The sequence below is a fragment of the Cavia porcellus genome, unplaced genomic scaffold (assembly GCF_034190915.1).
Source record: "Cavia porcellus strain 051 isolate PalLab524CR breed Dunkin Hartley unplaced genomic scaffold, mCavPor4.1 scaffold_43, whole genome shotgun sequence".
NCBI classification, from domain to species: Eukaryota; Metazoa; Chordata; class Mammalia; order Rodentia; family Caviidae; genus Cavia; species Cavia porcellus.
Genome location: NW_026947526.1, coordinates 598,266 through 620,867, shown reverse-complemented (window position 1 = coordinate 620,867; position 22,602 = coordinate 598,266). Strand labels below are relative to the sequence as shown.

The following is a 22,602-nucleotide window of genomic DNA, read 5'->3' as shown; positions in this document are numbered from 1 at the left end:
TGATCTTTGGAATGTATGAGCGAAAATACAGCTCCACTAAAATATATCATTTCCAGTATCTGAATTTTTCAGATACTTTCTCACAGTGATAGTACAGTAACACAAATGCAGAATGGCAAAAATTCAGGTACCATCTCTTCTTGTAAGTACAAAAACACTCAGGAATCCAAAGTGCATTTATAACAGAATTTATTTTATTTTAAGACCAATAAAGTTCCTTTGCAAATATGGAGGTTGTAACAAAGACCATGTGCCAATTAATCTGCTGGAATTTCATAAGTAACCTGCTAGTGCCAGGTTTCCAATCTTTTCTAAGAAGTGAATTAGCTGCTCAGAAGCCTGATGCTTAGAAAGAGAAATTTATGAACTTGATATTAAATACACCCACCACATTAAATCTGGTTAAATACATGTTTTTTTTTTATTTAAAGAGAAAAAAAGAAAAGAAATAAAATAAAAAAACAAAGCAGTAAAAGTGTACAAATAATACAGAATTTTAAGAAAAAAACAGTAAGATATCACTAATTAATAGATTACATATTGTCATCTTTGAAACAGTTGTCCAAATTATAAAATTAAAGCATATAAAGTGAGCATTCATACAATGAGATTGCAGATAGTGCCGATCAATGATCCAACAGAAGTTAAGTAATATGATTAGTAATTAAAAACTCAATCAGCACACTTATTAAAAAGTCTCTTATTCAAGAGGCATTGTTATTATGTAGAGAACAAGACTATTATAAATAGCCATTCCAGTAATCATTGCACAGAAAATTATTGAACTTGTTAATTTGGTAAAAACTGAGCCCTGGGACTAAAAAGGACAAGGAATGTCACTGTGTACAAAAACAGGAATTAAGGAGAGATATTTTACTTATTTCACTAGAAGGTAAAAAAGGAAAGAAAAAAGTTTTTGGCTGCTCAATAAGTGAAATCCATAAAAAAAGTCAAATGATTTTCTACCTGACCTACTTACTGGTAGAGGTGCATACTCCACCACTGTCCTTTAGTAAATGAGTGAATGTAACATTCATAAAAATAAGGACTTAGAGATAACAAGATTGAAAGGGAAAGTAAAACCACTTCATTTGGAAGAAGGAAAAGAAATGAAGATCAGACAGCTACCTTCAAGAAGGTAATAGCTGGCCTTTGCTCCTGGCTGCATTGCTTCAAGAGGCAAACATGCCCTTTCCCTGGAAATTGTGCCAGGCCCTGGGATCCCAACTCAGGTACCATTGCCAGCCTGGAAATTCCTACTTCAGCTTCATTACATTTTCTCTCATGCTGTCTGTGTTTTAGATCTAAAATTGATGGCTTTGTTAAAACCAACCTTAGACATGAAGTCAAGTCAACAATTAGGTGACAGGATAATGCTCTAATTTAATGACCTTAGAGTGGAGTATATTCATACATGCCAAAAATGTTTTCACTTCCAGTGTAAAGTGTTTCTGTATCCCACACTTGATATCAGAAAGTGATCAAGTGGATCAAGTACAGGACTCTGTTTCAGCAATTTTTGTGAACTTCATACTTGTCTAGGTGTATCTTCAAAATTTAGGTATTAGTTATGACACAGGATACAGTATGAAGCTTTTCTGAAACAGCTGGCCTGTTGGATTTTCCTTCATCTTTACTTTTCCTAGAATTCTGTTAATATTTTTGTGTAGGTTCTTCAATGTAATGGATTTCTCTTGCTAACTGCATATTAAATAGTTCAATGAAAATGATCAGACTGAGAGAGTCCCTGTGAAAATCAGAGCAATAAATCTTATAGCCTCATTCCTAACACTAGCCCCTACCCATTCCAGATTTTCCTGGTCTGACCTGGGCAAGTAATCTTCTCTCCTCAAGGACTTGGTTTTTCCAGAGGACATGCACCTGGGAATATTTAGGACCCAGCTTCAGGAAAGTGCACTGAGCCCTTTCGGAAACCCAGGAGAGCTCTGAAAAGCTGGTAGTACAGCCTTTAAATGGAAGTATTAATCCTGCGGTTGCCAGTGACATCACAGGAGAGAGATGGGCCCAGGAGCCAATCATTGATAAAGTTGGGGCTGGCTGCTCACCCAATCAAGTGGCCCAAGGGAGGAGGGCTCTTCCCAGTCCTGTTGCAGAAGTGCTTACTTAGAGTTTGGTGATGAGATCCTGGAGCTGAGCTTACATCTCTTGTTCCTGTGACTTCTTACTGAGGGTTGCAAAAGATCCTTGGAAATCCTCAAGCATCACAATGGTAACTTATTGGTACTGGAGCTGGGAATGGGATGGAATTGTGTGAGTTTTGGAAGGAAATAGGCAGAATTATTGCAAGCTTAGAGCATCATTTAGGGCAGCCCCAGGTACAGCTGTGTTTGAAGAGTGAAGTAGTTTGGGGCAATCCTGAGTTCTCTTCTCAGAATGAGGAAAAACTGTCATCTGAATTCCTTCTCTGAGAACTCTACTTGAAATTATATTACCACATAATCAGAACACACAGTATCATCACACTGACTGTCAAGTTCTGGAACCAAAATGAGAAATGAGAATAGCTCCTTGACTTCAGGAATGTTTCTCATGGGGGTAATCAGCCGGCCAGCTACACATGGCTCTGTGGATTTAAAATCAATCTCCACCTACCTATATGTGTATCTTTCTTTACATTTCTCCTTTCTTTTCTGTTTTATTTTTTATTGTTTGGATACAGAGCATATCTATGTAGTCAGGCCTTACCTTGAGCTCTGGGTCATGCTCCTCCATCAGCCTCCAATGTAAGGAAATTATAGTCCTGAGTCGCCGCACCCAGAAAAAAGAATCACTTTGAGACCAGGTTCTCTAACGCATTCCTTCAGCCTGTGGGGTCTACAGGAAACAGGGTTTAGAAATAAACTGGCTATTTGTATTTACCTTTCTGTTATCTCAGGAACTTAGTAATTAGCAGCTGCACGTCCGCTGCTAGTAGAATGGAATCTGCATTTTATTGTGGGGGAGAAAATTCACTGCTGATTCAAAGCCCTAGGTCATGGTCTAGTCTTGTTTTAATTCTTATCAAAGCTACTAATTTGGCAACTTTATCTCTGGCCCTTTCCTTACCTAGTGTCTATTTTTTAAGTTAAGTAATGAAAACATTTTACATTTAACTACTGAAGCAAAGATTTTCAGAGTTTAGAATGCTGTGAAGTATTTGTGGGGTGCTCCTGAGGGGAAAGTTCCTGCAGAGAACAACTTCCTGTAGGTGGTGCATGTTAATCCCACCCTGAGAAACACTGCAACCTGTTGTTTACCAGGATGTAGAAATGTGATAAATATGAGAATGAAAATGGAAATGTGTCCCTTCTGAAAGAATGGCTGTAGCCTTAGGACTGCGCTTAGAAATTGGCCTGAAATTTGAAACATGTTTGGGATGTGGCATATTCCCTTAATCCCAGTATTCAGGAGGTGGAACAGGAGGATCCTTGCAATTTTAAGCAAGTCTGGTCTTTAAAGTGAGCTCAGGGCCATAGTGTACTGCACTGTGAGACCCTGTCTCAATAAGAGAAAATTTGCAAGCTGAGATGAGCTTTTTGCTGAAGTAGAAGTATATTTAGAGTCAGGATCTGCAAGAGTATTCAAGATTAAGAACAAAAGGCTTTTTTGAATGAGAAGGAGCAAAGATGATTGAAAGGAAATGGGGGAGCCTGGGCATGTTGAGGGAGGCCCAATCAGAAGCCAGAACAGTGAAGGATTTCTTAGATGAGCTTGAGCTTGTGTGACTGCCCTAAAGGAAAGTCTACTTGCTAGGACTAAGAGTAGTAAAAGAGTCACAGGCATATAGAAAAAAGGGAATCTTTGTCATGGACAAATACTGCTACTGGTCTACTGATCAGTTTGCATAATCATCTTGATGTAAATAGGAAATGAATACACTAGTATTGGAGGTTTGAAAATATGTTAGACATCCTAGCTAAAGTAGCATGGGAAAGTTTTTCTGTTGGACACCATACATTTTAAGGCATAGATGGTGTTTCTTATTGTCCAATGACTGACCTCAGAAATTTGGCCGCTACTTTCAACCTCCCAAATTTGAAAAAATATTTTAATTAAACAAACTTTTTGTTGCAGTTGGAGAAGTGGTCTTACTACTTTGCCCAAGGTGGCAAGAAGTGTTTAGACTTTTCCAGCACTTTGACTGTTGAGCTTGATATAGGAGAATGAAACTATCAACCTACTATATTTCCAGTATAGCTCTTGTTCTCAGAGTTTTAAGAATGAATTTTATAAAGAATGGGATTAAAAGCAAAAATATTTATTGAGAAAAAGAAAGCCTCTGTCTGAGAGAGAGAAGGGCTGCTAAGAAGGTTGCCAAAGAATGTACCTTGTAGACATTTTTATAGAGTAAAATCATGAGGTGAGGCCAGTCTAAAGAGGGAAAAATGAGAAATCACAAGGCAGGCAGGCATGAGGGGTGAAAGAGATATGGTCAGCCAATAAGTTTAATTTTTCAGATAAAGTTGACTAAATCAGGGACAAATGGGGAAACCAGTCACTTGGCAAGCAAGCATTCTTTATGAATCAGTGACTCTTCCTGTAGGAGTTTGGAATGGTGATTCCTTGCTTCTCAATCCATACCTAATTCCTAAGGATTATACTTAAGAGTGTGGCTGCATTTCCTTTACTTCTATTTTGAGATCTGGCCCAGAGTAAGAGGTGTGTGGCTTCTCCAAAGTCACTAGAAATCTGGTCCTCTATGCCAGCTAATTTGAGTGCCTAGCTCTGTCTGACTGCCTGTAATAATTCTAACTAGCTCAGCTGGCTGTAACATGTTGACAGACATGTGCTACCTTGTTAGATATATTGTTGTGCCTCTACTTTGGTGTAGAGCACTGGGTCTACTTCTGTGGTTCACACTGTCCTAAACTCTCAGAGTCTCATGCATCATCTTCTGTAGTTCTGGGGTTTCAGGCATGCACTAGTATGCCTGGATTAGTGTTTTAATTTTTATGTCATCACATTTCACTAAGGTTTCAGTGTTGGGGTAAAGTAAACAACACTGTGCCATGGAGGTTTACAGATATAATACCAGCCACTTGGGAGAGTTACAGTGATTATAAACCAAGGCCACCCTGGATAAGTGATCGAGAATTTTTTCCATAAGAGATGTACATTGTTGTTTTATGTCCACACCAGATTATCTTTTCTACAGTCCATGTGGCCCTTAGATATTGAAGAGAAAATGTTTGTGGATTAAACTTATATTGAACTTTTATGTTGATGCATAGTTTCTACTATTGATACATGGCACAATGCAAAGCTTACCTGCTCATGTCAGGAGACATCCAGATAACTGTGTGGTCTCCACAAAAGGACACCATGGGAGAACAATGAATGATTCAAAGTGTCCTGCATTCAGTAAGGTACATATGATATTTAGTGTTGTGTTATAAATTTGTATTTCTTTTATATCTGAAATAAAGATCAAGGCATTCATTTTCTGCATGTTGAAAAAATCTGATGTTTAGTGATGCTGTTTGGCATTTCACGTTTGTTCTTTTGCTTATTCAATGCATTTTGTCATCAGTTACATTTAGGTTGATATAGTCATTTTCCAGTTGAGACTCAAATATCACTTTTATGTCATTCCTTCCAAGTATTCATATTGTCCTCTGTACATGTGTATATATTGTCTTCATATTGTCCTCTGTCCCACTTGCTTCCAATTTGGAGAGCTGTATTCATCTGTTTCTCCTGAAAAGCTCTATGAGGAGAGCAGTGCAATGCTTTTTGTCAATGCATACACTACTGTGGGTGTTTTGTGTCTTTTTTCCCCTGGATTATTATTATTATTATTCTATGGAGGTAGTCCAATCTGGTCATATTTCTTGACATGTATCACCTGTCAAGAAGATTAAATGGAAATTTTAAATTGGCACAACTGAGCTGATGGTTAGACATTAGGGTTAGGTTAGACATAACAAGTATTTCTATATTATATCTTTTAATGACATCTCTGTAACAAAGCTTCAGGTTTATAATTTCAGTTCAGTAGTGTTATTCAGCCTCCGAAGGATTCAAACTTCTGGCAGTTTCAGCTTTTTAAAGGGAGAGGAGTTTCTAAGGATCCTAGGACTTACTAGAGTACAGATTACATACATAGTTGTGTGAGCACACAGAAAGAGTTCCAAATGGTGAATGGTGCATAAAAATTACTAGGCAGGGCACCTAGGCCTATACCCAAGTAGAGTGGAGAAGGAGATTATGCACAGGAAAAATGGACAATTCACATTGGATATTTTGTGATTAGTTTTCCCTTTTAAAAAATGAAATTTGGGATTATTTGATTTTTTCATGATACAAATTATTGCTTTAATTCCATGAGTATAATGTAGTACACTTGAATATGACAAGGAAGATTATGTCTCATGTACAGATAATTTTGTGAATCTTTTCCTTCTGAGGAAATGACTCTGGTAGCTGTAGGATTTTTTTTTTTGGTAAAATGTATTCTTTTTCTCCTGTGAAGTTTTAAGGGAATCAGAAAATAATTACTACATATGAAGAATATCTGTGAAAGGAATTCTTAGCCAATGAAGATTAATGTTTTGTGATGACTATTTGGGGTGCATCTCATAATGTGTATGAATATCCCATTCTGTTTTTAAAGCTATGAACTTCTTTGTGCATAACTGGTTTATATAACATGGGAAATAACTCACTTTGTTTGTGCTTGAAAACCACCAGTATGTCCTGGGTATGATATTAAAGGGAAAATAAGTCTCTTATTTTTTGAGCATGAGCACAGATGTTTGCCATTGCCTTAGGACATTGGCCTCAGGTTTGCTCATGTTCTCAAAATAAAATCTTCAACCTGCCAGTGGGGATTCTTCAGCAGAGACCGAGATTGGGAAGCAGGGGCCATGCACCAGATGTAATCTCATAGATCATGATTCCTCACCATATGAAACTATATCCAGACATGTCTTTCCTAATAACCTTGGAGTCATCAAACTTACAAAACATGACAGTAGAAATCTAAGCATCAGCAGTTTCAAGTTGAGTACATTACTTTGGAAAAATTACTAAGCCACAAGAAATTAACTTTCAACCATTGAGAAGGAAAGGGATATTATGGTAAATTTACTATGCTATGTTCTTGCCTCATAACAAGGAAAGAATTGAGGGTGAGGCTATGTGTAGCTCTCATTATGCTTCCTGCTAGGGTTAGTTTTCATAAGTCTGGAATCCTTTGTGATGGAGGGTAAAGTCAGGTGACATTGATCAATATTTTATCACAGCCATAGGAAGTGGCAGAGACATCTAACTATGCTAAATAAAATGAAAGTTAAAATATGAAATCTTAAAAACACAGATTGTGTCCTACACATTAAGCTTCATTGGAATGATGGTTATTTCCAGAACTAATGAACACACCCTCATAATTAAAAGTCATTTTAGGATGTTTAAAAATCACATAATGGTTTTTTATAAAGTTTAACATAATCAAATTTTAACATACATTTTAGCATTGGTTATTATGAAAGTAATTGTTAGGACCCTTGCCAGGCCTGTGTAAACTACTCTCTTATATCTAGAGTAATGTGATAAATGAGTAAACTATTGAACACATTAGCTTCTACAGTTCATAGTGCTAAAAGCTGGATGTATGATAAGAATTTAAATAATGGAATGTTAAATAATGCTGAAAAGCACTAGTTGCAAAGGGGTTTAAACTTGTGCCTGTTAAACCCACATATTGGTCTCTTTGAAGTAGGGAATTCACATGTACATGCAATTTTTTTAAACTGAGAATCAAACTCAAAATCTCACATTTCAAGGCAGGTACTGTGCTGTTGAGCTATATCCCTGGCCTTGTAAAATAATTTTTTGCTCTGAGTGCAGAGGGGAGAAGCACCATTGATCATGTAATTATTATAATCCATTGATAGTTACTGGAATTTGTTTAAAAAGTCATGCTAAGTGATGCACTTTGTGCTTTTTATAGCAGTTTCATAAATGGTTTTCAGATTTTTGAAATTATGTCAATGTGAATTGTACTTGGTACAATACTCATAATTTGCAATCCACTTGTTTATATATGATACATATTTACATGGCACACAAAAGTAACTAATACAAAAAGAATAGTGTGTATTCTCAGGCATCATAGCACAAAGTGTTTTCTAGACTTTAGAAAAAAGTCTGTGGAATTTCATAACCTTATAAGTAAAGGAGTTTGTGGAATTCAGGAGCTGAGTGTTGAGTTAATGAATTATTTTGTTCTTCCACACTTCAGTACTGTTTGGTGATTTTTACAAATGAGATTTACATTTTTTTTTCTATTCACTATTTCTCCTGAGTCAAATAACTTTTTGATATTTATAGACTTGTCCTCACTGATCTTAACTCTATAAGTAAAATCTTTGTATTGTGTTCCCAATCAGTGTTTTCTTGACTAATCCCCATCTTCATAGATTTCAATTTCTTTTCATTTTCTTTGCTGCTTGATTTTCTTCTGAGGAAACTGTGTCATTAACTGAGTGTTTTTTAGTGTAAATTATACAATCATTCCTTTTTCTCTATCCCATTTCAGTGTTCTCCAATGCACATATGTAAGGAGAGTGTACAGTCTAGATGTATAAGGATATGCCTGTCTGTCTCTGAATGTAAATGAAACACATTGTGCTTTATTCCTGAGACACATAGCATTGGCTCAATCATGAAACAATGTTCTACTTGAATTGAAGGTTCTCTTCCTTTCCTGCAACCCATTTGTCATTCTCCGTGAATCTTTCACAGATGTTAATGTTGAAATTTGAACATTTCCCATATTTATAATGCAAAATATATCCTTGCTTCCAAGTATTGAAATTTTGTAGGCTTTTTTTTTTGTAACTTTCACCTATCATCAAAGGCACATTTAGTTTGTTTCTTTTTGGTGTTATAAATTGATCTCAGGACCTTACATGTGTCACCCAGATGTTTGTACCACCAAGATATAGTCCTGGAACAAAGATGTAATTGGTAAATTGCTATAAATTAATTTTAATGTTCATTCGTGAAGGAGTTTGATGAATGGCCTCACTTTGAACTGGCCTTATTCCATAGACCAGCCTGGACACTGTGCACAGGGCAATCCTGAAATTCCTTGTAATCCTCTTATATCAGCCTCTCAAGTGCTGGGGTAACAGACTTGTACTACAAAAATGGGCTGAATCTCTACCTTTTGTATTTAGTAACCAGTTACCTTGTTATACCTCAATTTTCATTGTATTTTAAATATTTCATATATATTCTTTTCCACATTAACTTTTTTTACTCCCTAATAGAACTTCTAGTATTCAAGTAAAAAGATACAATTTGGTATCTGTGAACTATAGGTTTATAATTACAATTTATAAATTCCTTGTCCATAGAATGCTCAAATAAACCTTAATTTTCATTTATATTTTAGTAATTCATAACCTTCCTTTTATATTCTACTAAATATTTATGTGTGAAACCAGTTTCAAGAGTCTAAATGCTGTATGCAAGAAAAATGAACACATTGCTATGAATAACCAGATGTTTGTGAGTGGCGATTTGCAGGCTCCCTCTTTGAGCTCTGCTTTAAAGCAAGAGAAAAGTATAGTATAGGAGGCCCTGCAGGACAATCCATGCTACAGTTCTGTGATCATTTTGACAGGGTGTAATAGTCTAGCATGAATGTTACTGAGTGACTATATTTGGATGTACTTTAGGATTGATGGTGATGACATGCAGTTACTACATAATGACCTTCAGTTAGACTGTTTATGACAGGAGCTGTGAAAAAGCAGGTTGAGTGTGTCTGAACTTCAGGGCAATTGTCATTATTTAGGAGACAGTGACTTTTGAAGATGTAGCTCTGAACTTCACCCCAGAAGAGTGGGATTTGCTGAATGAATCCCAAAAGAATCTCTACAGAGATGTGATATGGGAAAAATCTATGAATATTAATGCTACAGGTAAGGATGATATTTTTGTTTATTTATATAAGCAGAAATATTTATTTCTCAGTAATATAGTTTTATATAATTGATAATTATAACATTTGCTTGTAATCTCATGCCCAATTATATTATACCATGAGTATAAGTGGAATCAGTCATGTTTTAATGTAAATTTATAGTGAATTTTGTAAAATCTCTGTCTGTAATACAGGAAGAATATGGTGTAGCCAACAAATTAAAGAAGAGGACAAAAATGGCTCAAGAAATCTAAGCTGATCGACACACAAAAGAGAAAGGGAACATTCCTTAAGTTCAGTGTTTGAGTAAACTACTACAACAAAGGTACTGGAAGCAATGAGATCGTGTTACACTTTATTTAACCTAAGAAAAATATCAAAAGAAAAACTTGATTTTATTTTGTATTATCTAGGAATCCATAGAAGAGTATTTGAATGTAGGAATCAGACATAGTGCTGATAGTATGTAATAAATGACACTGTATAACATATCAGTTTGAAAATTGCCTCCACAATCAATATCATGAAACTGTATGGGAGTAAAATTAAATATTGTATTCTGATATGTAGGAAATAAATTTTGAATTTTGTTTGAAATTCATCTTCAAATTATCCATTTATGTATATATGTGAATACTGAGACTTTCATGATCTAAACATTTTTTTACATAAAATCAGGATGTAAAATGCAAATGAATGCTACTGTTATAACAAGTATTTTGAAAATATCCTGTAGAATGTTGAGCTGTTCATGTTAAAGATTTCTCATACATTGTTCATGGATACATAAAATAAAATAGAATAGTAATCAATATTTCAGGTGTCATAAAAGTACAATAATGTTTCATATTACTCCACATATGCATCCATCCATATATACATTTTTACTTTTAATCCATGATTTTAGACTGCAGTTCAGGTTGATCTTGAACTTACTGTGTAGCCTATACAAACCTGAAACTCAGAGTGATCCTCATGCTTTTATCTCCTGACTGTTGAGAGGATTGTACTGTGTCATTATGTGCAGTGATTCAGTATATTGTGAAATACATTAAAATCATCAAACATTAGTGGTCAATCCAGTGTTTTGTTCAATGCAGCATATGAGAGGGCATTTAGAGTATCTAATATGAGAATCGACTCACAGTAACTGAGCTCTGTGAAGAGCCCAGATGCCCATCACTAGATGCCTGCATAAAGAAAATGTAGGGTCAGCTCACCATGGTGATGCATTCTTGCAGTCCCAGTATTCTGAGAGCCTGAATCATCAGGATGACAACTTGAAATTCAGCCTGAGCAAGTTCATGATCAATGAGAATCTCTATCTAAAAAACAAATATTAGATCAGCAAATGTAATTACCTAGAAGACCTGTGTTTAACTCTCTACACTGAAAAAAAATATGTTATACAAAGAAGATGATGTCATTTTTCAAGAAACAAAAGGAGTTGGACCTTAAGTGAAATAAGTCAGACAAAGAAATGCAAATATCACAGATTTTCTCTTAAATGGAAATTAAAGCATATTTGATGAGAAAAAGGAAATAGAGATAACACAAGACCAGACATCTGTACATTCTATAGATGAGAAAGATGATCTGCTAAATAGACAAGGGGGAGAATGAAGACCCAAAGAGCTAAAAAAGTGATCAATATTTGATAGTCATTTCTACCAATCTCCTAAAATAATATTATGTAGTGGAATCATACACTAAATGAAAATTTCAAAATGAAAACCATCCTCTTTAGAATGAATATTACTTTGTAAGAAGTCCTGCAGGGCAGTGAGTCAGTTAACCAGCAGAATTACTTAGCAGGCATCAAAAGAAACTTGTCATCATAAATCTGAATTGTTAATGTAGAGCTTCTTTAATTGTGATTGATATCTTTCTTTGTATTTCTTTACAGATGTGATGAAGACAATTATTTGAGAATTGAAGAGCAGCAATATAAATGTAATGAAGATGTAGAGACCTGCAGTGAGTTCCAGTCCTTTCAGAAGCATGAAATGAGAAAGACTGGAGAGAGACTCTGTCAATATGGGCAATGTGGGGAGGACAGCTCTGATCTTAGGGAATAAACTCACCCTGAGAAGAAAAATTTTTCAGGTAAGAAAAGTGTCAAAACCTACACAAAACCTAACAGTGTTCAAAACCATGGGAGAAATCACAGTTCAGGGAGCTCATATGTACAAAAATACTAAGAGAATAATTCTATGCCTTCATACTATATTGAAAAAATGCTACAAAATATGTTGGAGAGAAAAACCATATAACGGAGAAATGTGCACATGCATTATCTTGCAGCAATTCCTTTAAAAACCATAAAAAACACTGCGCTGGAAAGCAAACATGTGAACACAAGCAATGTGGGAATTGATTCAGTACATGCAGTAGCTGTCAAAGACAAAAAAGAATTCAAACTGGGGAGAAACTATATATAAGCAAAAAAAAAGTGGAACAGCATTCATGAGAACCTCAGAATGTAAAATATGATAGAACTCATACTGGGGAGAAATCATTTGTATGTAAGCAATGTGGGAAATCTTTCAATCAAAATCATAAACTTATAATACATGAAAGAATTCACACTGGGGAGAAACCCTATGTATGCAACAAATGTGGGAAAACATTTAGTAGAGCCTCTGATTTGTAAAGTACATAATAGTATTCACTCTGAGAAGAAGCCATATGTATGTAAGCGGTGTGGAAAATCTTTTAGACACAGAAGATTCTTAAGTAGACATAAAAGATTTCACAGTGTGGAGAAAACCTTGATATGCAAACAATGTGGGAAATCTTTCAGTCAAAATTGTAACTTTCTTGTACATGGAAGAATTCACACTGGTAGAAACCCTATGTATGTGAGGGGTGTGTGAAATATTTCAGTCAAAACGGTAACCTTATACACAAAAAAGTTCACCCTTTTGCAGAAAAAGAAACCCTATTTCTGCAACAAATGAGGCAAAGCATTCAGTACAACTTATTGTTTTAAAGCTCATGATAGAATTCACACTGTGGAGAAGCCATATGTATGTAAGCAGTGTGGCATATCTTTCTGTCAAAATGGTACCCTTACTCATGAAAGAACTCAGACTGCATAGAACCACAATGGATACAAACAATGTGGCAAAGAATTCAGTATGCAGAGGTGCTGAAAACAAATCTTTTTATTTACATAAGCATTTTTGGATGTCTTTCAGCTTTAGTAGTAGCTTTTGTATATATAAAAGAATTCACTCTGTACAAAAACAGTATCTATATGATGAATGAATAAATGGATGTGTTGATAAATTCTCACTTCATTAACATAAAAGATCCTTCTGGGAAGAAATCCTATGAATGGAAGTAATATAGGAAAACCAGAGCTATTGTCACTACATAAAAGAACTTCCTCTGTGTGGTAATTCTATACTTTTGAACAGTGGTGGAAAGCCTTCAGTGCACAAAAATTTCATTGAATAGAGGAAGTAGGCCCACAAGGTAAAACCCATATGTATTTAGGCAGTGTAGAAAAGATTTGCAACTGTGTTTCCTTTTGCAAACATAAGATTCCCCTCACACTGGGGAGTAACTACATGTGATAAATATTTGGTAAAAGTTCAGCTGACAGAGGAGCTAACCTTCTAAATGATATCATATTGTGTCCAAGGTCTATACATTCAATGTGGAAAGAATTCAGTATTCATGGTTATTGTCATATGTGTGAAAATAATAATAGTTAAGTGAAATCATACATATGTAATGACTATTTTGATAATACTTTGAAAATTGCTCATGTAGAGGAGACCTGTTAAAATAATATAAAATTATTGCTGTCAATATATATGCATAGATTTTTTTGAAAACACCCTCAAACATAGCATTGTCCTAAAATGTTCTTATTTCTTGTTTTATAAATCACACTTAAATATCTTTAATAAATCACATTTCTTTAGTCTTAATGAAAAATCACAATTTTAATGAAAATTTAAATACGTTGAATCATTTTTTAGCATGTTTTTGATTCATCAATGTCTTGTCTAGATGGATAACACCGACTTATCTCATGACCATTTTTCCCACCATGATCTATAACTCCTGTATCAGTTTATCAAGAAGGATCTATATGTGTGTATTCAGAAGTGTGCTTATATTTATAGCCTGTATCTATGTATTCATGCTTATGGTAAGATATACCATCACAAATGCAAAAGCAGAACCAGTCACTGACAGAAACAAGAATGAGTTTAAATTAGGGAAAAATATTTTGTACTCAAGAAATTTTGAAAAACATTCAGTACATAAACATGTTATAAAATACCTGTCTGAACTCATACTAAGGAGAAACTCAATGTTGGTGAACATTGTGGAAAACCTTCCGGTCAGTATTGTTACCTTGTCCATAAAATTGTTCACCGTTAGGAGAAAGCTTATGAAAGACTTTTGTGAAAGGTTCTGCTGATCATCCAAATTTTCTAGACATAGAAGATCCCACACAAGGAGAAATCTTCTGTATGTGAGCAATGTGGGAAATCTACCAGCCAAAGCCATAGCTTGCAAACGCATCAAAGAATTCACAGAGGGAAAACTATGTAGGTAAGCAATTTAGGAAAGCATTAAGTTCACACAGTCACTGACAAAAACAAGAAAGAACACACAATGGGGAGAATGTTTGCATGTAAGCAATGCAGCAAATGTTCCCAGCTCCAGTGATTGTAATGACATGAAAAAATTCACACAGGGAAGCAACTCCATGCATTCCAAAAATGAAGAAAAGCATTCAATGCAAAATAAGTCAACAATTAATGAAATAATACACACAGTTGAGAAAGCCCATTCATACAGTCAGTGTAAGAAGGAATTCTTGAAGATTTTTCATTTTATAAATACTAAATTTCCCACATATTGTGGAGTAACTGTGAAAAACATGTATTAAAAAAAAATTCCACTGATAGCCAGGGATTTAGCTCAACAGCATAAACACCTGCCTGGCAAATGAGAGGTCCTGAGTTCAATCCCTAGTACCAAAAAAAAAAAATCTGTTGATAGATGCTAACCTCTAAAAGGAAGTCCTATTGTGGCCACAGCCTATGTATGTGAGGTGAGCAAGTCCTTAGTAAATGTGGGTATGGTGAAGTGTGTGAAAACCAGGACTATGCAGCAAAATTACACTTATGTAAGTGACTATTTTGAAAATACTTTGTAAATTATTCATGTTGAAACCTGTAGAAATACCATAGAAAATTGATTTCAATACATATTCATAGATATTCCAGAGATCACACTTGAAAATGGAGATATCCCAAATCATATTCATTTTGTGTTTCAGTGTCACACATAAGAAGCTGATCTATTTGTCTGTAGTGTTACTTTTTTAAAACATCACACTTTTTAAAGATAATTCAAGGATTCTGAAATATTTCCCCACATTTTAGATTCATTGATACTGTCTTCATAGATGACACCTGTTTTCCACAAAAGCATTCTTTTCCACTTGGATCTGTCTCTATTTTTTCTAGAACGATCATTCAGAAGTGTCCTTCACCAGTTTTTATGACATGCATCTATGTAGGTGTGCTTATGATAAGATAATTACAAGAGCAGATTTAAAATATGTATAATTGCATTAGCTCCTGTTTCTAGCACATAATGCAAGTGTTCATCTTTGGAAGGCATCTATGTGTATAATGGGTCTGAATTCTTTATTGTTGCCTTAACATCTTCTATTTATATTTTTCCTCTATTTCTTGCTTCTCTCCATTCCTGAAAGATGTATAATCCTACTGCCTATCACACATCATGTACCTTTTTTTTCCTTTGGTACCAAAGATTGAACTGACAACTGCAAGCTTGCAAGGCAGACACTTCTGCCACTTTGGTAAATCTCCAGCCCCTACATTGTGTACTTTTATACAAATGTAAACACCATTCCTCTTATATTAAGTCAGTCATTTGTAAACAGCAGAATCCTGAATATGCAAGTGAATTGGGATGTCATACAATTCCTAAGGTTCAAGGATAATTCCGGAATACGATTGCCAGAATAGAAATAGTGAATGATGGAAATGATGTCACTTTGTGACACCAGAAAAACAGTCAGCAGTGCGCAATGAATAAGGTGATTCTCACATTGTAACATTAGATTTTTTTTGTCTGAAATGGTCTTGCTATGAAGTTCAGGTGGGCCTTGGGCTCACTTTCGTCCAGGCTGGTCTTGGGCTCACTTTGTAGTTCAGGCTGGCCTTGGGATCAATTTGTAGTCCAAGCTGAATTGAACTTGCAGCAATACTTCTGCCTTAGCCTTCTGAGCCCTGGGATTACAGGCATGCACACTCATGCCCAGGTTTTAGCATTAAGTTTACCTAGCAAAAAAATTTCAGGCAAGGAATTTCATACACCACTTTTGCCCCTCTATGTCCAGTATTTGGTGCATGGCACTGTTAACTCTCATAGTCTCCATTTAGGCACATGTTCCACAGTGGCATTTTGGCAGCATTTTATGATATTAAAATATAATTCAGAAATAAATGTTGACCAAGTCTTAATCATGTTCCATTCTCTGTAGCATTCATGAATTTAATGTCACTTGGATTCATCATGGATCTCAGTTTCCTTCATCAGAGGGCTATCATATGATGTGACAACCTGACAAGAAGGTTAAGTGCAAGGAAGGATGAGAAATGAAAAGAGACAAGAGATTCACAAGATCCTGATTTTACCGTGGTTATTATTCAAATGTCTGTAATTAGTAGCACTGTTTGTAAACACATTCATAAACAGTTAAGTGTATTCCAAAATCATAAATATATATTAAATGTAATGTGTATGTTTCACTGTGTGTAAAATATTACTCTCTAATAGAGGAAAAATACATTGAGGCAGTTATTTCTACACACTTGATTCCGAGGTAGAATATTGCTGGTAAATTCTACAATGTAATTCCTAATTTTACTCCCTTATCTTACTGTTTTATCATTTTTTAAAATAAAATGGTTCAGACATAGGCAAGGTTGTGATTTCATGTGATTTAAGCAGTCCAGGAACCTGAGGCAAGATGATTTCAACTTTTCAATTTAAGCCCAGGCTTGGCAACTTGGAAACATAGAGAAAACCTGTCTGCAAATACAAAATGGTACTGTGGAGATAGCTCAGTATAAATATGCTGAATTCCAATCTCAGTCCTGAAAACTTAAATCAGACCTTGTTTCCTGATAATGCAGTAAAACCATTGGCCTCATCTCAAACTCTGAGAAGACCTGGCCTGTTCTCACCCATCCCTCCTCGGAGTTTAAGAATCATGTCCAGAATACATAGCCTCAAATCACGGCAGTACGTTTCCACTCTACTAATAGACATAGGAGTAAATTTGCAAAAAATACAGGTAATCAATCCCAGTTCTCTAAAGACAAGAGCAACCTCATTTTAAGTGCAGTAATGCCCTTGAGAATTTCAGCAGCCCATATGTAAAACAAAAATGGCATGTATCAACTTGTTCATCAGTTCAGATTTTAGATCACTTTCCTTTTCCCTTCAGTCTCAAATATTTGGTCTTTCATTACCAGCTATTGGGTGATGCAGGAAGGCTGTGTGCTTTGTGATCTGGAAAGAGGCATAGGGAGATCAGGACATTTAATTATATGGGGTCCTCTTTTATATTTTTGCTGCCATATTTTGGACTGAGCGTTCCCTGCTGATGAAGGCCCCTAGAATTTGGGCCTGGTTGCTGGATGACTTCTGCAGACAGCAGGAATCTATGCACAAGGAAAAATCCTAGAGGCTAGGAAGTTAAGTTTGGTGCCAGGGGCTCTGAGCTGGATACAAATGGACTAGATGTTATCTGTTGAAGTTGGAGTCTTCCCATGAAACTTGTGAAGTCTGTGACATGACTTCAGTACTGGCTTCAACCTGATTCCTTCAGGCCTGTGGCATGAGGCTTGACTGGCAGTGGGGACCCCAGTGCCCTGTCCTGTTCCTGATTCAGATTCAGCAACATGCAAAGTGGAACACATTCCACAAAGTCTCCTTCAGCTCTGTGTCTTGACACTATATGGTGACTTCATTTGTATATGTGGAGTCTACAGTTCATCTGCAGTTTCTACATAGAACCATATTTATTCCTCCATCCCCAGTCAATTTTTTATCTCAAAAGTCAGTCCCGATTACCCTGCATTAACTGAATGTTTTGGCAGCAAAGAGTCCAGTTCACGAAGTGAAGAGTGAACCAAGCATTTATAAGGTAAGAATTAAATTTCCATTTTCCAGATCATATCCACATGGACATACACAATACATGATACATGTGACTGTTTTAAAGGCTGTTTCCATCTTTGACATAATTATGGCATGGAGTGCTCTTAAACCTTGTTTCACAAACATGTATCCTGACTGAGGTAGAACATGTTTCATGGAAATAATACAGAAACTTGGGGATACACTGAATGTGTACTTTACCACCATCTCAATCATAGGAAAAAAATTAGCATGAAAGAAAAACCTAATATTGTGGGCCACAGGGGATGATGGAGCACAGCGATATCAACGCCTGGACCAAGGAAGGACTCCCTGAGATCAGATTGTCATAGGTTGAAAATAAAGACTGGGCTGTGACCTACTGAGTGTGACAGAAGTTCAAAGAACATTAGACCTGAAGATGCAATGGAAATGTATGGAGAAATCTGCTGGTATTAACCCTTCAAACATTGTATTTACAAAGGTGAATTCAAACAGTTGAATTTTGGCAAGAAACAATCTGACATTTCCAACTTTCATTTGACAAATGTCTATTCATTTTAGATACCCATTTATTCATCTTTAAATTTAGGAGATCTCATTTCTATTTCATTTCTTTATGTATCCTACATATTAGTACTTTTATGATAAAATACTGGCAAAAAGTAGTTCCCTCACTATGTGTTGTCTCTTCATCCTATGACCGGCTTCTCTTCCAGTGTAAAACCTTTGTAGTAAAATGTCACAGCTGTTGATTCTTTGTTATGTTTTCTGTGCAACTGAGGTTTTGTTCATAAAGTTGGCCTCAACCAAAGTCATCAAGACTTCTTATTCTATCTTCCCACACATTTTTGATTTTACTATTTATACCTTTGATCAACTTCAATTATAGTTCAGTGCATGGTGAAATCATGGGTCTACTTTACCCTTTGGTATGTGAAAGCCAGATTTTCCAACTCCATTTATGTAGGTTTACTTCTTCTAGTTAATGTGTTTGGTTCCATTTTCAAAGATTGAATTGGCTGAGTATGCTTGTAGATATTTCTGAATATTTCAATTTGTTCCCCTGGTTCTCAGGTCATTCTCATCTTCTTCTCCAGTAGCAAGTTGTATTTTTAAATCACAGTAGCTTAGCAGCCCAATTTCAAGGCAGAGAGTGTGATGTTCCTTGTCCTGCATTTGTTCCAAGAAATGTTTCTGGTATTCTAGGTCTCTTCTGCTTCCAAATAAATTTTTAGGAAAGTTTTCTCTAAATCTGTGACATATGCTATGTAATTTTGCTGTGGATTGCATTAAATCTGTATAATAACTCTGAAAGTAGACATTTTTACAGAATTCATTCTTCCACAAGAATAAGGGATATCAACACATTTTCTGCTATCCACTTCAATCAATCTTTTAGAAAGCAATACTTTTCAAGAAGAGGTCTTTTTCTTTGTTAGATTTATTCCCATGTATGTTCTTTTCTTGTGTGGAGTTATTACCATAAATTTTTCCAGTGCCTCCTGTAAAAAATCTAAAAATTAAGAAGTGTGTTTATTATTTATTTAATGTAACATTATTATTGAATAACTGATAACTTAAAATAGTTGAAGCACTTGATTTTTGTGATTTTAGATGTTAAAGCAGGAATACATGATAATATGTCTTATTTTGATGTCCCATTCTGCTACTAGGCAAACAAGTGTCTTGGACAGGTACTATTTTGGCTCAAGTTGGAACTGTGTATTTCCCTGGCTGTCCATGTTCTGGTCTTCTCAACTAAACAATCCAATATTCATCCCAGATATAATAGCAACCTGTATTTCCATCTGTCTCTCATTGCAAGTCAATGTTTGATTTAAGAGTTTTATTAAATCTTTCCACTCTATCTCATCGGACTGAGCAAGTCATCTATATACTTTAATGCACTTAGTTTCATCTGAAAACTTTATTGGATTAAGTTTAATCTGCTTTAGATTAGTGAGAAAAAGAGACTCTTGAACTTAGATAGTTTCTTATGACATAATTATAGTTGGAGTGCAAACAAAAATTACTTCTTTTCTGAAGAAAGTTGGAACATAAGTGTATTGAGACCCTTTGTCAACTTTTCTACATTATGGTCCTTGAAATGTTAGAGAACCATGATTAATAATTCTCTGAGCATTCCATTTTGGTTCTAGAACACATGTTTTTCCTGGGAAGGTTCCAGAAATATCAAATGGCACTTGTTTTGGTACCTCATGGCTTTGTGCTTTCCAGATAAGCTCTTGTGCTATCAGGCTAAAACACTGGCCCTCAAAAGTCACTTTTTCAACATTAAAAAGTAAAACACTTTGCAGTGCTTAAGCATATATTCAAAAACATCAAGGTATCTTGATCTTGTATTCATGTTTAAAAAGAAAAAATATCAGGCATTTGTGTTAATTTCTATTTATTTTTATATCCTCAAATCATGCCTTAAGGGAATTCCACTCCAAGGAAGGTGAACACCATCCAAAATGAGCTAAGAAGATAAAATTTGACAAACCTATCTCTGCTCAAAATGATGTGTAATTTTTTTCTTCTCCAGAAATTTGTCTACTTACTCCCATATGTGTTTTCATGAGGACAAGTTAAAATTGATCTCGAAAAAAAAAAAAAAACTGTTTACAAAAGAAAGCAGTGTTTACCATAAAACTAACTCTTTCTAGGGTGATCAATTTTTTGAGTCCTCCATGCACTATATTCTTGATAGTCTTTGACTGCCAAAGAAATAGCTGGAAAAAATTGTTGCACTAAATATGTGAAATAAATAAGAAAATCTTAAATACTTCACAGTTTGTTTTATGTAAGAAAGTAAGAATATAAATATGTTAAATGGCAAAAAAGAGAGGTAAAAACAAAGATATTTTGAAAAACTAAAGGGAACTAAGAAAAGGAGAGATGTTAGAGAGATGTTAGAGTGAAACAAGAATTAAAGAGATTTAGGCACATGTGTAAGGACCTACAACAAATGCATCCATTATATAATGTAAACACTATTGATAAAAATGAATAACAACCAAAAATTTTTTAAAAGGAGGTAGAAAAATTTGAGACAGAGGAAGGTAATCACAGGAAACTTTGACAAACTCATTAAGAGGAGCCACTTGAATGCTAATGCTATTGTCTTTCAAAAAAGACCAGAACACAGCACAGGCACACACATTCCCACCACGGGGAGAGAGGTCTGCCCACTGCAACAGGAATGTCCAGGAGCTGGAGCAGGAATCAATCTGCTCACTGACCAGGAGAGCAAAGACCTAGACAGTGGGAATGACATTCATACAGCATCAGATTCTTTGTGGAGAACACAACTGCTCATGACACTCAACATTTGAAATGTTCATAAAGCAAGCATCATTAATATAAAAAGTATGATCTGAGTATATGGACAAAAATGAAAGCAAATGAAGTTAAAAAGACAACAGAGCACTCTTACATGAGCTATCAGACTCTCTTTAATGCATCTATGTTACCAGATTTACTCAGGACACTCACAACTGCTGTGGACAATGCCTGGTCTGAGGGTCTAATCACAACTCTGTTTATATAGCAAGAAGAAAGGCAAACAGGGCCTCCCTGTGCTCATGAAAATCAGCCCAGCCCTCACCCTGCAGATCTGCTGAGGAACCCAGCCCTGGATACCCAGAGGTTCCCACTCAGAGATGAGGGCTGAGCACAGACAATCACTATGGATTTGGGTCAGACTTGTGTTTTCTTGTTTGCACTTATGAAAGGTAAATTATGGACAACAAGCAATAAGGTAAGGGTAAGTGGACATGATTGTGGTCATGTGTGAGTTTTCTGTCCAAGATGTCCTTGTGTTTTCAGATGTCTAGGCTGAGAAGCAGCTGTTGGAGTCCGCGGAGGCTTGGGGCAGCCTGCGTGTTTCCAGGAACTCTCCTGAGCAGCTTCTAGATTCCTGTTCAGGAGCTATGGCTTGCACTGTTTCCTCCAGACTCCAGGACACGGGCTAGAGTGAATCGCATACATCAATCATGATAGTAGTACGCAGATTCCGTGAAGGGCCGATTCACCATCTCCCAAGAGAATGGCAAGAACACGCTGTACCTGCAAATGAGAAGCCTAAGACATGGGAACATGACTCTGTATCATCCTGCAGTGGCACACAGTGAGGAGACATCATTGAGAGCTCCTACAAAACTCTCCCGACTTGGAACCAGTAGGGGGTGCACATTCTGTGGGGGAAAAGTGGCTCCAGGAGCAGGTGCAGGAAAGGAAGTGGCATGTGAGGGCTTTCATTTGGCCTCTAGGAATTTTTTTTTTCTATTTTAACATCCTGTGACCTGAGGAAACCCTGAAATACATAGCCTTCATTTGATAGTTTACCTATCCTAGGTGAAGTAAACATTCTTCATCAAAATTAATTGCATAAGTACATATATGTGTACTTACTTTATTCATCTTTTTTTAGGAATTTCACTTAATGGTTATCC

At 35.8% G+C, this 22,602-nt stretch overlaps 1 long non-coding RNA gene across 2 annotated transcripts in view; it reads left to right on the top strand.

Moving 5' to 3' along the window:
• The first annotated feature begins 9,463 nt into the window (after window positions 1–9,463).
• Window positions 9,464–22,602, top strand: part of LOC134474926 (uncharacterized) — a 30,721-nt gene continuing 17,582 nt past the window's right edge. The window contains exons 1-4 of one of the 2 annotated variants that reach the window (XR_010045859.1): window positions 9,470–9,932; window positions 10,129–10,259; window positions 11,841–12,040; window positions 16,479–16,917. This is a non-coding gene — a long non-coding RNA (uncharacterized LOC134474926). Of the gene's footprint in view, window positions 9,933–10,128; window positions 10,260–11,840; window positions 12,041–16,478; window positions 16,918–22,602 lie in introns of those variants that run through there. The other variant, XR_010045858.1, reaches the window with a different exon arrangement.